Raw genomic sequence first — 13364 nt, forward strand, 5'->3', positions numbered from 1 at the left:
ACCCTCCTGTACTGTACTCTCAGACCCTCCTGTACTGTACTCTCAGACCCTCCTGTACTGTACTCAGACCCTCCTGTACTGCACTCTCAGACCCTCCTGTACTGTACTCTCAGACCCTCCTGTACTGTACTCTCAGACCCTCCTGTACTGTACTCTCAGACCCACCTGTACTGTACTCTCAGACCCTCCTGTACTGTACTCTCAGACCCTCCTGTACTGTACTCTCCGACCCTCCTGTACTGTACTCTCAGACCCTCCTGTACTGTACTCTCAGACCCTCCTGTACTGTACTCTCCGACCCTCCTGTACTGTACTCTCAGACACTCCTGTACTGTACTCTCAGACCCTCCTGTACTGTACTCTCAGACCCTCCTGTACTGTACTCTCAGACCCTCCTGTACTGTACTCTCAGACCCTCCTGTACTGTACTCTCAGACCCTCCTGTACTGTACTCTCAGACCCTCCTGTACTGTACTCTCAGACCCCCCTGTACTGTACTCTCAGACCCTCCTGTACTGTACTCTCAGACCCTCCTGTACTGTACTCTCAGACCCTCCTGTACTGTACTCTCAGACCCTCCTGTACTGTACTCTCAGACCCTCCTGTACTGTACTCTCAGACCCTCCTGTACTGTACTCTCAGACCCTCCTGTACTGTACTCTCAGACCCTCCTGTACTGTACTCTCAGACCCTCCTGTACTGTACTCTCAGACCCTCCTGTACTGTACTCTCAGACCCTCCTGTACTGTACTCTCAGACCCTCCTGTACTGTACTCAGACCCTCCTGTACTGTACTCTCAGACCCACCTGTACTGTACTCTCAGACCCTCCTGTACTGTACTCTCAGACCCTCCTGTACTGTACTCAGACCCTCCTGTACTGTACTCAGACCCTCCTGTACTGTACTCTCAGACCCTCCTGTACTGTACTCTCAGACCCTCCTGTACTGTACTCAGACCCTCCTGTACTGTACTCTCAGACCCTCCTGTACTGTACTCTCAGACCCTCCTGTACTGTACTCTCAGACCCTCCTGTACTGTACTCAGACCCTCCTGTACTGTACTCAGACCCTCCTGTACTGTACTCTCAGACCCTCCTGTACTGTACTCAGACCCTCCTGTACTGTACTCTCAGACCCTCCTGTACTGTACTCTCAGACCCTCCTGTACTGTACTCTCAGACCCTCCTGTACTGTACTCTCAGACCCTCCTGTACTGTACTCAGGCCCTCCTGTACTGTACTCTCAGACCCTCCTGTACTGTACTCTCAGACCCTCCTGTACTGTACTCTCAGACCCTCCTGTACTGTACTCTCAGACCCTCCTGTACTGTACTCAGACCCTCCTGTACTGTACTCTCAGACCCTCCTGTACTGTACTCAGACCCTCCTGTACTGTACTCTCAGACCCTCCTGTACTGTACTCTCAGACCCTCCTGTACTGTACTCTCAGACCCTCCTGTACTGTACTCTCAGACCCTCCTGTACTGTACTCTCAGACCCTCCTGTACTGTACTCTCAGACCCTCCTGTACTGTACTCTCAGACCCTCCTGTACTGTACTCTCAGACCCTCCTGTACTGTACTCTCAGACCCTCCTGTACTGTACTCTCAGACCCTCCTGTACTGTACTCTCAGACCCTCCTGTACTGTACTCAGACCCTCCTGTACTGTACTCTCAGACCCTCCTGTACTGTACTCTCAGACCCTCCTGTACTGTACTCTCAGACCCTCCTGTACTGTACTCTCAGACCCTCCTGTACTGTACTCTCAGACCCTCCTGTACTGTACTCTCAGACCCTCCTGTACTGTACTCTCAGACCCTCCTGTACTGTACTCTCAGACCCTCCTGTACTGTACTCTCAGACCCTCCTGTACTGTACTCTCAGACCCTCCTGTACTGTACTCTCAGACCCTCCTGTACTGTACTCTCAGACCCTCCTGTACTGTACTCTCAGACCCTCCTGTACTGTACTCTCAGACCCTCCTGTACTGTACTCTCAGACCCTCCTGTACTGTACTCTCAGACCCTCCTGTACTGTGCTCTCAGACCCTCCTGTGCTGTACTCTCAGACCCTCCTGTACTGTACTCTCAGACCCTCCTGTACGTACTCTCAGACCCTCCTGTACTGTACTCTCAGACCCTCCTGTACTGTACTCTCAGACCCTCCTGTACTGTACTCTCAGACCCTCCTGTACTGTACTCTCAGACCCTCCTGTACTGTACTCTCAGACCCTCCTGTACTGTACTCTCAGACCCTCCTGTACTGTACTCTCAGACCCTCCTGTACTGTACTCTCAGACCCTCCTGTACTGTACTCTCAGACCCTCCTGTACTGTACTCTCAGACCCTCCTGTACTGTACTCTCAGACCCTCCTGTACTGTACTCTCAGACCCTCCTGTACTGTACTCTCAGACCCTCCTGTACTGTACTCTCAGACCCTCCTGTACTGTACTCTCAGACCCTCCTGTACTGTACTCTCAGACCCTCCTGTACTGTACTCTCAGACCCTCCTGTACTGTACTCTCAGACCCTCCTGTACTGTACTCTCAGACCCTCCTGTACTGTACTCTCAGACCCTCCTGTACTGTACTCTCAGACCCTCCTGTACTGTACTCTCAGACCCTCCTGTACTGTACTCTCAGACCCTCCTGTACTGTACTCTCAGACCCTCCTGTACTGTACTCTCAGACCCTCCTGTACTGTACTCTCAGACCCTCCTGTACTGTACTCTCAGACCCTCCTGTACTGTACTCTCAGACCCTCCTGTACTGTACTCTCAGACCCTCCTGTACTGTACTCTCAGACCCTCCTGTACTGTACTCTCAGACCCTCCTGTACTGTACTCTCAGACCCTCCTGTACTGTACTCTCAGACCCTCCTGTACTGTACTCTCAGACCCTCCTGTACTGTACTCTCAGACCCTCCTGTACTGTACTCTCAGACCCTCCTGTACTGTACTCTCAGACCCTCCTGTACTGTACTCTCAGACCCTCCTGTACTGTACTCTCAGACCCTCCTGTACTGTACTCTCAGACCCTCCTGTACTGTACTCTCAGACCCTCCTGTACTGTACTCTCAGACCCTCCTGTACTGTACTCTCAGACCCTCCTGTACTGTACTCTCAGACCCTCCTGTACTGTACTCTCAGACCCTCCTGTACTGTACTCTCAGACCCTCCTGTACTGTACTCTCAGACCCTCCTGTACTGTACTCTCAGACCCTCCTGTACTGTACTCTCAGACCCTCCTGTACTGTACTCTCAGACCCTCCTGTACTGTACTCTCAGACCCTCCTGTACTGTACTCTCAGACCCTCCTGTACTGTACTCTCAGACCCTCCTGTACTGTACTCTCAGACCCTCCTGTACTGTACTCTCAGACCCTCCTGTACTGTACTCTCAGACCCTCCTGTACTGTACTCTCAGACCCTCCTGTACTGTACTCTCAGACCCTCCTGTACTGTACTCTCAGACCCTCCTGTACTGTACTCTCAGACCCTCCTGTACTGTACTCTCAGACCCTCCTGTACTGTACTCTCAGACCCTCCTGTACTGTACTCTCAGACCCTCCTGTACTGTACTCTCAGACCCTCCTGTACTGTACTCTCAGACCCTCCTGTACTGTACTCTCAGACCCTCCTGTACTGTACTCTCAGACCCTCCTGTACTGTACTCTCAGACCCTCCTGTACTGTACTCTCAGACCCTCCTGTACTGTACTCTCAGACCCTCCTGTACTGTACTCTCAGACCCTCCTGTACTGTACTCTCAGACCCTCCTGTACTGTACTCTCAGACCCTCCTGTACTGTACTCTCAGACCCTCCTGTACTGTACTCTCAGACCCTCCTGTACTGTACTCTCAGACCCTCCTGTACTGTACTCTCAGACCCTCCTGTACTGTACTCTCAGACCCTCCTGTACTGTACTCTCAGACCCTCCTGTACTGTACTCTCAGACCCTCCTGTACTGTACTCTCAGACCCTCCTGTACTGTACTCTCAGACCCTCCTGTACTGTACTCTCAGACCCTCCTGTACTGTACTCTCAGACCCTCCTGTACTGTACTCTCAGACCCTCCTGTACTGTACTCTCAGACCCTCCTGTACTGTACTCTCAGACCCTCCTGTACTGTACTCTCAGACCCTCCTGTACTGTACTCTCAGACCCTCCTGTACTGTACTCTCAGACCCTCCTGTACTGTACTCTCAGACCCTCCTGTACTGTACTCTCAGACCCTCCTGTACTGTACTCTCAGACCCTCCTGTACTGTACTCTCAGACCCTCCTGTACTGTACTCTCAGACCCTCCTGTACTGTACTCTCAGACCCTCCTGTACTGTACTCTCAGACCCTCCTGTACTGTACTCTCAGACCCTCCTGTACTGTACTCTCAGACCCTCCTGTACTGTACTCTCAGACCCTCCTGTACTGTACTCTCAGACCCTCCTGTACTGTACTCTCAGACCCTCCTGTACTGTACTCTCAGACCCTCCTGTACTGTACTCTCAGACCCTCCTGTACTGTACTCTCAGACCCTCCTGTACTGTACTCTCAGACCCTCCTGTACTGTACTCTCAGACCCTCCTGTACTGTACTCTCAGACCCTCCTGTACTGTACTCTCAGACCCTCCTGTACTGTACTCTCAGACCCTCCTGTACTGTACTCTCAGACCCTCCTGTACTGTACTCTCAGACCCTCCTGTACTGTACTCTCAGACCCTCCTGTACTGTACTCTCAGACCCTCCTGTACTGTACTCTCAGACCCTCCTGTACTGTACTCTCAGACCCTCCTGTACTGTACTCTCAGACCCTCCTGTACTGTACTCTCAGACCCTCCTGTACTGTACTCTCAGACCCTCCTGTACTGTACTCTCAGACCCTCCTGTACTGTACTCTCAGACCCTCCTGTACTGTACTCTCAGACCCTCCTGTACTGTACTCTCAGACCCTCCTGTACTGTACTCTCAGACCCTCCTGTACTGTACTCTCAGACCCTCCTGTACTGTACTCTCAGACCCTCCTGTACTGTACTCTCAGACCCTCCTGTACTGTACTCTCAGACCCTCCTGTACTGTACTCTCAGACCCTCCTGTACTGTACTCTCAGACCCTCCTGTACTGTACTCTCAGACCCTCCTGTACTGTACTCTCAGACCCTCCTGTACTGTACTCTCAGACCCTCCTGTACTGTACTCTCAGACCCTCCTGTACTGTACTCTCAGACCCTCCTGTACTGTACTCTCAGACCCTCCTGTACTGTACTCTCAGACCCTCCTGTACTGTACTCTCAGACCCTCCTGTACTGTACTCTCAGACCCTCCTGTACTGTACTCTCAGACCCTCCTGTACTGTACTCTCAGACCCTCCTGTACTGTACTCTCAGACCCTCCTGTACTGTACTCTCAGACCCTCCTGTACTGTACTCTCAGACCCTCCTGTACTGTACTCTCAGACCCTCCTGTACTGTACTCTCAGACCCTCCTGTACTGTACTCTCAGACCCTCCTGTACTGTACTCTCAGACCCTCCTGTACTGTACTCTCAGACCCTCCTGTACTGTACTCTCAGACCCTCCTGTACTGTACTCTCAGACCCTCCTGTACTGTACTCTCAGACCCTCCTGTACTGTACTCTCAGACCCTCCTGTACTGTACTCTCAGACCCTCCTGTACTGTACTCTCAGACCCTCCTGTACTGTACTCTCAGACCCTCCTGTACTGTACTCTCAGACCCTCCTGTACTGTACTCTCAGACCCTCCTGTACTGTACTCTCAGACCCTCCTGTACTGTACTCTCAGACCCTCCTGTACTGTACTCTCAGACCCTCCTGTACTGTACTCTCAGACCCTCCTGTACTGTACTCTCAGACCCTCCTGTACTGTACTCTCAGACCCTCCTGTACTGTACTCTCAGACCCTCCTGTACTGTACTCTCAGACCCTCCTGTACTGTACTCTCAGACCCTCCTGTACTGTACTCTCAGACCCTCCTGTACTGTACTCTCAGACCCTCCTGTACTGTACTCTCAGACCCTCCTGTACTGTACTCTCAGACCCTCCTGTACTGTACTCTCAGACCCTCCTGTACTGTACTCTCAGACCCTCCTGTACTGTACTCTCAGACCCTCCTGTACTGTACTCTCAGACCCTCCTGTACTGTACTCTCAGACCCTCCTGTACTGTACTCTCAGACCCTCCTGTACTGTACTCTCAGACCCTCCTGTACTGTACTCTCAGACCCTCCTGTACTGTACTCTCAGACCCTCCTGTACTGTACTCTCAGACCCTCCTGTACTGTACTCTCAGACCCTCCTGTACTGTACTCTCAGACCCTCCTGTACTGTACTCTCAGACCCTCCTGTACTGTACTCTCAGACCCTCCTGTACTGTACTCTCAGACCCTCCTGTACTGTACTCTCAGACCCTCCTGTACTGTACTCTCAGACCCTCCTGTACTGTACTCTCAGACCCTCCTGTACTGTACTCTCAGACCCTCCTGTACTGTACTCTCAGACCCTCCTGTACTGTACTCTCAGACCCTCCTGTACTGTACTCTCAGACCCTCCTGTACTGTACTCTCAGACCCTCCTGTACTGTACTCTCAGACCCTCCTGTACTGTACTCTCAGACCCTCCTGTACTGTACTCTCAGACCCTCCTGTACTGTACTCTCAGACCCTCCTGTACTGTACTCTCAGACCCTCCTGTACTGTACTCTCAGACCCTCCTGTACTGTACTCTCAGACCCTCCTGTACTGTACTCTCAGACCCTCCTGTACTGTACTCTCAGACCCTCCTGTACTGTACTCTCAGACCCTCCTGTACTGTACTCTCAGACCCTCCTGTACTGTACTCTCAGACCCTCCTGTACTGTACTCTCAGACCCTCCTGTACTGTACTCTCAGACCCTCCTGTACTGTACTCTCAGACCCTCCTGTACTGTACTCTCAGACCCTCCTGTACTGTACTCTCAGACCCTCCTGTACTGTACTCTCAGACCCTCCTGTACTGTACTCTCAGACCCTCCTGTACTGTACTCTCAGACCCTCCTGTACTGTACTCTCAGACCCTCCTGTACTGTACTCTCAGACCCTCCTGTACTGTACTCTCAGACCCTCCTGTACTGTACTCTCAGACCCTCCTGTACTGTACTCTCAGACCCTCCTGTACTGTACTCTCAGACCCTCCTGTACTGTACTCTCAGACCCTCCTGTACTGTACTCTCAGACCCTCCTGTACTGTACTCTCAGACCCTCCTGTACTGTACTCTCAGACCCTCCTGTACTGTACTCTCAGACCCTCCTGTACTGTACTCTCAGACCCTCCTGTACTGTACTCTCAGACCCTCCTGTACTGTACTCTCAGACCCTCCTGTACTGTACTCTCAGACCCTCCTGTACTGTACTCTCAGACCCTCCTGTACTGTACTCTCAGACCCTCCTGTACTGTACTCTCAGACCCTCCTGTACTGTACTCTCAGACCCTCCTGTACTGTACTCTCAGACCCTCCTGTACTGTACTCTCAGACCCTCCTGTACTGTACTCTCAGACCCTCCTGTACTGTACTCTCAGACCCTCCTGTACTGTACTCTCAGACCCTCCTGTACTGTACTCTCAGACCCTCCTGTACTGTACTCTCAGACCCTCCTGTACTGTACTCTCAGACCCTCCTGTACTGTACTCTCAGACCCTCCTGTACTGTACTCTCAGACCCTCCTGTACTGTACTCTCAGACCCTCCTGTACTGTACTCTCAGACCCTCCTGTACTGTACTCTCAGACCCTCCTGTACTGTACTCTCAGACCCTCCTGTACTGTACTCTCAGACCCTCCTGTACTGTACTCTCAGACCCTCCTGTACTGTACTCTCAGACCCTCCTGTACTGTACTCTCAGACCCTCCTGTACTGTACTCTCAGACCCTCCTGTACTGTACTCTCAGACCCTCCTGTACTGTACTCTCAGACCCTCCTGTACTGTACTCTCAGACCCTCCTGTACTGTACTCTCAGACCCTCCTGTACTGTACTCTCAGACCCTCCTGTACTGTACTCTCAGACCCTCCTGTACTGTACTCTCAGACCCTCCTGTACTGTACTCTCAGACCCTCCTGTACTGTACTCTCAGACCCTCCTGTACTGTACTCTCAGACCCTCCTGTACTGTACTCTCAGACCCTCCTGTACTGTACTCTCAGACCCTCCTGTACTGTACTCTCAGACCCTCCTGTACTGTACTCTCAGACCCTCCTGTACTGTACTCTCAGACCCTCCTGTACTGTACTCTCAGACCCTCCTGTACTGTACTCTCAGACCCTCCTGTACTGTACTCTCAGACCCTCCTGTACTGTACTCTCAGACCCTCCTGTACTGTACTCTCAGACCCTCCTGTACTGTACTCTCAGACCCTCCTGTACTGTACTCTCAGACCCTCCTGTACTGTACTCTCAGACCCTCCTGTACTGTACTCTCAGACCCTCCTGTACTGTACTCTCAGACCCTCCTGTACTGTACTCTCAGACCCTCCTGTACTGTACTCTCAGACCCTCCTGTACTGTACTCTCAGACCCTCCTGTACTGTACTCTCAGACCCTCCTGTACTGTACTCTCAGACCCTCCTGTACTGTACTCTCAGACCCTCCTGTACTGTACTCTCAGACCCTCCTGTACTGTACTCTCAGACCCTCCTGTACTGTACTCTCAGACCCTCCTGTACTGTACTCTCAGACCCTCCTGTACTGTACTCTCAGACCCTCCTGTACTGTACTCTCAGACCCTCCTGTACTGTACTCTCAGACCCTCCTGTACTGTACTCTCAGACCCTCCTGTACTGTACTCTCAGACCCTCCTGTACTGTACTCTCAGACCCTCCTGTACTGTACTCTCAGACCCTCCTGTACTGTACTCTCAGACCCTCCTGTACTGTACTCTCAGACCCTCCTGTACTGTACTCTCAGACCCTCCTGTACTGTACTCTCAGACCCTCCTGTACTGTACTCTCAGACCCTCCTGTACTGTACTCTCAGACCCTCCTGTACTGTACTCTCAGACCCTCCTGTACTGTACTCTCAGACCCTCCTGTACTGTACTCTCAGACCCTCCTGTACTGTACTCTCAGACCCTCCTGTACTGTACTCTCAGACCCTCCTGTACTGTACTCTCAGACCCTCCTGTACTGTACTCTCAGACCCTCCTGTACTGTACTCTCAGACCCTCCTGTACTGTACTCTCAGACCCTCCTGTACTGTACTCTCAGACCCTCCTGTACTGTACTCTCAGACCCTCCTGTACTGTACTCTCAGACCCTCCTGTACTGTACTCTCAGACCCTCCTGTACTGTACTCTCAGACCCTCCTGTACTGTACTCTCAGACCCTCCTGTACTGTACTCTCAGACCCTCCTGTACTGTACTCTCAGACCCTCCTGTACTGTACTCTCAGACCCTCCTGTACTGTACTCTCAGACCCTCCTGTACTGTACTCTCAGACCCTCCTGTACTGTACTCTCAGACCCTCCTGTACTGTACTCTCAGACCCTCCTGTACTGTACTCTCAGACCCTCCTGTACTGTACTCTCAGACCCTCCTGTACTGTACTCTCAGACCCTCCTGTACTGTACTCTCAGACCCTCCTGTACTGTACTCTCAGACCCTCCTGTACTGTACTCTCAGACCCTCCTGTACTGTACTCTCAGACCCTCCTGTACTGTACTCTCAGACCCTCCTGTACTGTACTCTCAGACCCTCCTGTACTGTACTCTCAGACCCTCCTGTACTGTACTCTCAGACCCTCCTGTACTGTACTCTCAGACCCTCCTGTACTGTACTCTCAGACCCTCCTGTACTGTACTCTCAGACCCTCCTGTACTGTACTCTCAGACCCTCCTGTACTGTACTCTCAGACCCTCCTGTACTGTACTCTCAGACCCTCCTGTACTGTACTCTCAGACCCTCCTGTACTGTACTCTCAGACCCTCCTGTACTGTACTCTCAGACCCTCCTGTACTGTACTCTCAGACCCTCCTGTACTGTACTCTCAGACCCTCCTGTACTGTACTCTCAGACCCTCCTGTACTGTACTCTCAGACCCTCCTGTACTGTACTCTCAGACCCTCCTGTACTGTACTCTCAGACCCTCCTGTACTGTACTCTCAGACCCTCCTGTACTGTACTCTCAGACCCTCCTGTACTGTACTCTCAGACCCTCCTGTACTGTACTCTCAGACCCTCCTGTACTGTACTCAGACCCTCCTGTACTGTACTCTCAGACCCTCCTGTACTGTACTCTCAGACCCTCCTGTACTGTACTCTCAGACCCTCCTGTACTGTACTCTCAGACCCTCCTGTACTGTACTCTCAGACCCTCCTGTACTGTACTCTCAGACCCTCCTGTACTGTACTCTCAGACCCTCCTGTACTGTACTCTCAGACCCTCCTGTACTGTACTCTCAGACCCTCCTGTACTGTACTCTCAGACCCTCCTGTACTGTACTCTCAGACCCTCCTGTACTGTACTCTCAGACCCTCCTGTACTGTACTCTCAGACCCTCCTGTACTGTACTCTCAGACCCTCCTGTACTGTACTCTCAGACCCTCCTGTACTGTACTCTCAGACCCTCCTGTACTGTACTCTCAGACCCTCCTGTACTGTACTCTCAGACCCTCCTGTACTGTACTCTCAGACCCTCCTGTACTGTACTCTCAGACCCTCCTGTACTGTACTCTCAGACCCTCCTGTACTGTACTCTCAGACCCTCCTGTACTGTACTCTCAGACCCTCCTGTACTGTACTCTCAGACCCTCCTGTACTGTACTCTCAGACCCTCCTGTACTGTACTCTCAGACCCTCCTGTACTGTACTCTCAGACCCTCCTGTACTGTACTCTCAGACCCTCCTGTACTGTACTCTCAGACCCTCCTGTACTGTACTCTCAGACCCTCCTGTACTGTACTCTCAGACCCTCCTGTACTGTACTCTCAGACCCTCCTGTACTGTACTCTCAGACCCTCCTGTACTGTACTCTCAGACCCTCCTGTACTGTACTCTCAGACCCTCCTGTACTGTACTCTCAGACCCTCCTGTACTGTACTCTCAGACCCTCCTGTACTGTACTCTCAGACCCTCCTGTACTGTACTCTCAGACCCTCCTGTACTGTACTCTCAGACCCTCCTGTACTGTACTCTCAGACCCTCCTGTACTGTACTCTCAGACCCTCCTGTACTGTACTCTCAGACCCTCCTGTACTGTACTCTCAGACCCTCCTGTACTGTACTCTCAGACCCTCCTGTACTGTACTCTCAGACCCTCCTGTACTGTACTCTCAGACCCTCCTGTACTGTACTCTCAGACCCTCCTGTACTGTACTCTCAGACCCTCCTGTACTGTACTCTCAGACCCTCCTGTACTGTACTCTCAGACCCTCCTGTACTGTACTCTCAGACCCTCCTGTACTGTACTCTCAGACCCTCCTGTACTGTACTCTCAGACCCTCCTGTACTGTACTCTCAGACCCTCCTGTACTGTACTCTCAGACCCTCCTGTACTGTACTCTCAGACCCTCCTGTACTGTACTCTCAGACCCTCCTGTACTGTACTCTCAGACCCTCCTGTACTGTACTCTCAGACCCTCCTGTACTGTACTCTCAGACCCTCCTGTACTGTACTCTCAGACCCTCCTGTACTGTACTCTCAGACCCTCCTGTACTGTACTCTCAGACCCTCCTGTACTGTACTCTCAGACCCTCCTGTACTGTACTCTCAGACCCTCCTGTACTGTACTCTCAGACCCTCCTGTACTGTACTCTCAGACCCTCCTGTACTGTACTCTCAGACCCTCCTGTACTGTACTCTCAGACCCTCCTGTACTGTACTCTCAGACCCTCCTGTACTGTACTCTCAGACCCTCCTGTACTGTACTCTCAGACCCTCCTGTACTGTACTCTCAGACCCTCCTGTACTGTACTCTCAGACCCTCCTGTACTGTACTCTCAGACCCTCCTGTACTGTACTCTCAGACCCTCCTGTACTGTACTCTCAGACCCTCCTGTACTGTACTCTCAGACCCTCCTGTACTGTACTCTCAGACCCTCCTGTACTGTACTCTCAGACCCTCCTGTACTGTACTCTCAGACCCTCCTGTACTGTACTCTCAGACCCTCCTGTACTGTACTCTCAGACCCTCCTGTACTGTACTCTCAGACCCTCCTGTACTGTACTCTCAGACCCTCCTGTACTGTACTCTCAGACCCTCCTGTACTGTACTCTCAGACCCTCCTGTACTGTACTCTCAGACCCTCCTGTACTGTACTCTCAGACCCTCCTGTACTGTACTCTCAGACCCTCCTGTACTGTACTCTCAGACCCTCCTGTACTGTACTCTCAGACCCTCCTGTACTGTACTCTCAGACCCTCCTGTACTGTACTCTCAGACCCTCCTGTACTGTACTCTCAGACCCTCCTGTACTGTACTCTCAGACCCTCCTGTACTGTACTCTCAGACCCTCCTGTACTGTACTCTCAGACCCTCCTGTACTGTACTCTCAGACCCTCCTGTACTGTACTCTCAGACCCTCCTGTACTGTACTCTCAGACCCTCCTGTACTGTACTCTCAGACCCTCCTGTACTGTACTCTCAGACCCTCCTGTACTGTACTCTCAGACCCTCCTGTACTGTACTCTCAGACCCTCCTGTACTGTACTCTCAGACCCTCCTGTACTGTACTCTCAGACCCTCCTGTACTGTACTCTCAGACCCTCCTGTACTGTACTCTCAGACCCTCCTGTACTGTACTCTCAGACCCTCCTGTACTGTACTCTCAGACCCTCCTGTACTGTACTCTCAGACCCTCCTGTACTGTACTCTCAGACCCTCCTGTACTGTACTCTCAGACCCTCCTGTACTGTACTCTCAGACCCTCCTGTACTGTACTCTCAGACCCTCCTGTACTGTACTCTCAGACCCTCCTGTACTGTACTCTCAGACCCTCCTGTACTGTACTCTCAGACCCTCCTGTACTGTACTCTCAGACCCTCCTGTACTGTACTCTCAGACCCTCCTGTACTGTACTCTCAGACCCTCCTGTACTGTACTCTCAGACCCTCCTGTACTGTACTCTCAGACCCTCCTGTACTGTACTCTCAGACCCTCCTGTACTGTACTCTCAGACCCTCCTGTACTGTACTCTCAGACCCTCCTGTACTGTACTCTCAGACCCTCCTGTACTGTACTCTCAGACCCTCCTGTACTGTACTCTCAGACCCTCCTGTACTGTACTCTCAGACCCTCCTGTACTGTACTCTCAGACCCTCCTGTACTGTACTCTCAGACCCTCCTGTACTGTACTCTCAGACCCTCCTGTACTGTACTCTCAGACCCT

The sequence above is a fragment of the Somniosus microcephalus genome, chromosome 9, assembly GCF_052327205.1.
Source record: "Somniosus microcephalus isolate GS21.2 chromosome 9, FLI_Smic_1.0, whole genome shotgun sequence".
NCBI classification, from domain to species: Eukaryota; Metazoa; Chordata; class Chondrichthyes; order Squaliformes; family Somniosidae; genus Somniosus; species Somniosus microcephalus.